Genomic DNA, 3,374 nt, shown 5'->3' on the forward strand with positions numbered 1-3,374 from the left:
GTAAGTCTTTTCCATCTCTTCTCGTTCCCGTGGAACTTTTGAATTATTTTTGATGGCAAAAAGAGAAGTGAAAAAAAAAAAATCTTTGCTGGCTCAGTATGAAGTTTGTAGCTACAAATTTGAGATCTCTAGCTAATGAGTTGGCAACCACATAAAATTCATTTGTATCTTGTGCCGGTGTTTTTATGTTTGCTTTTGTTTTAAAAAAGCGTGCGTTTATTCATTCTTCTCTAAGAACATCCACAATACCACCAAATATTTCATCCAAATATTTATAGTTCTCATATCCACATCATCAATCAAATATCTCTTTCTTTAAATATCTCAATTTTTACAATCAAATATACCACAAATCAAATATTTATGGGTCCCATCTATTATCACTATCTCACTTTCAAATATCATAATTAAATATCATAACTAAATATTAATTATCACCATCTCACTTTCTTTTATTTAATTTTAATTATTATATATATTTTTAATAATAAAATAATTGAAATCATCGGGCAAAATTTTTTGTCTGATGATTTCTAATCACCTTTCAAATATCCCCTATTAATATTTGATACATGGGAATATTTTTTTAAATATCCCCATCAAATATCCTTTATTATGAGAGATGCCCTAAGCTGTGTTACATATCTAATAGTTATTATTTTTTTAAAAATAGGTTAAAATATAAAATTTTAAAAATAATAAAAGATGATTTAAAAGTTTAAAATTACTATATGAATTGTAAATTTAAATAGTTATTAAAAATATAAATCTTAAATATATTTATAATCTTTTTTTTAAAAAAAATAAAAAATAGAAATTGTAATATAAAGTTTGTAATTTTATAAGTAAATTATTTTTTAAAAAATACATGCAAATAAAAAGAACCATACAAACATTTTAAGCAAAATTATTATATACGCATTTTTATTCAAATTTTAAAATAAATACATAAATTTACTAAGGGTTTAGAGTTTGGGAATTGTTTTTAAATCAATCAAAAATTTAAAAATTATCTTGTAGTATTTTTTTTAAAATTAAAATCGTTATATAATTTAAATTTTGAATCTAAATATATTGTACTAAAAAGGTAAATTTATCACTCCAGTGGTTTTACACGGTTAGTCATGTGATCATCTTTGATAAGGTAAATCGAGAACTTATAATTGTTCACGGTGAGGAAGGATGTTTTTTTTTTATTTTGTCAAAATTTGATCTTTGTCTATTATAGTAATATCAATCCTGTAGTAGTCAATTTAATCAGAGATTGAATCTATATAGGTTATAAAGTTTATTGATGTTTTTAAAATGATCAAATGTAGTTTGATGGGCTAAAATTAACAAATGGGAGAGTTTGGCTGCTTAAAAATTTTAAAATCATAAATCTTGTTTTGGATATAAATTTAGCAATTATAATTTTAATCATGCAATAATGATTAAAATTGTTGCATGATTAAAATTGCTAAATTTATATCCAAAACAATTTTTAGTCATTTTATTATTTTATAACTATAGGTGCATTCAAATAGTCTAGACATCTAGAATGCATCTATATAACTAAATTTTAAATGAGTGGAAATGACTATTTAGTAACTAAAATTGTTAGATCAACAATTTTTAAGATTTTAGTTTATTTGAAAGGATGGTCTTTGTATTCAAATTTAAAAATTAAATAGAAAATGACCATGTAATTTACTATATAATCTTTTCTTTTCGTAAATTTTTATAATTTTATTTACATTTTACCTTTGTAAAATTAATTAGCTTTTAAACTTAAAAATTTTAATCATTTACTCTCTATTATTATCTTTTATCCAGTGACATTTTTAAAAATTTATAACATTTTCAAAATTTTATATTCTTTAAATTGAATTAATGGTTTTCTTGTAGTTGATTAATGATTAATGTTAAGATATCATGATGCTAGGATCGAGAGAGAGAGAGAGAGAGAGAGAGAGGGGTGCTAAAGCCCCTGGAATATAGCTGAGTTAGTTACGACATAGTAGAATTGTAGAAGAGAATAAATATTTGAATCTCGACGAAGTTGCATTCGTCGTGGCTAATTACAGTTTCTCGATTTACGTCCTCACATATGGTCGTGGGACTGACCGTGTAGAATCGCTGGGATGACGGATTTCATCTTTTGCATAAGAGAGCCGTGCTAAAGGGTAAAGTGAGATGCGCTTTTTGGAAATCTTATTTTATGTTTTTAAAATCAGAATTGTAGTGGAAAAAAAAAAGAAGCAAGCAAAGGACTAAATAATTGAACGTGGTTCATAACACTTATGATTGCTGTTCCATGGCTTAGTGATCCGTTAGATTGATTGATCTCCGAAGTCATCACTATATTTTTTTTCTTTCTAGAACTTTTCTAGAGGTGGAATTTTTTTTACAATGACACAAAAAAAATATATCAAAACAAGTACAGAAAACCAAATGTAAAACTGCAAGCTCAAATATTATCAAAATGGAGCGATTCTTGCATAGCTTTGGGGTGTGATAATAAACACAATTGTGGTGCGAGTTTGAGCATTGAAAAATTTGTTACTAAGAGCTTGTGATGATTCAAAGTGTTTGCTTCGAGTCCTTTTTATACAATTATTGATTGACCGGAGAAGCCTTTCGGTTGCCTAATAAGTAGTTTTAATCACTCTCGATCGCTACGTTGTGTTTATCCTTTTTCAATTGCTTGATCAACAGGATCGATTGGTCGTTTGAACCTTGTCCACTCTAGTATTCTTGTCTAGATTCATTTTGCTGACTAGGTTTGATAGGTCGTTTGAACCTCTTTTGGTTGCCTGATCAACTGCCACATTAGCATGTCTTAGTTTATTCTTTGCCACGCCAGCAAGTCAAACTCTATCTGAAGCTAGATTAGAGCATCTGCAACACTAAATGCGTTATAACACCTCCATCTCATCAAAACGCTGGGTCCACTGCCACATCTGCGTTATAACATGTTACATTTTTCACCCCACAACGCATTTAACGTTAATACGAGTCCCAGTTGTCGTGGTCGACAGCCGGTCGACCACCACCGGTGGTCGACTAGCTGGTCGACCACCACCTGTGGTGAAATCCAACGGCTCAATCCACAAATTCCACAAATCCAATGGCTAAAGGGTCAACCACCATCATGGTGGTCGACCATTGGTCGACCACTGGTCAACCACCATGTGGTGGTCGACCAGCTAATCGACCACTAAAAAGCTCTATTAAAATAAAAATTAATATTAATAAATTAAAAATTAATTTAATATATCAATGGAGCCCACCACATTCGTTAAAACGCATTCAAGACTCTGAACGCGTTAAAAACTTTTAACGCGCCGCAACGCAGCCGCCGTTCATCCGAGGCGTTATAACGCCTTTTAACA

Source organism: Curcuma longa, chromosome 16 (assembly GCF_044706935.1).
Source record: "Curcuma longa cultivar G26 ecotype Majalengka, Jawa Barat chromosome 16, ITB_CL_G26_1.1, whole genome shotgun sequence".
Lineage (NCBI taxonomy): Eukaryota > Viridiplantae > Streptophyta > Magnoliopsida > Zingiberales > Zingiberaceae > Curcuma > Curcuma longa.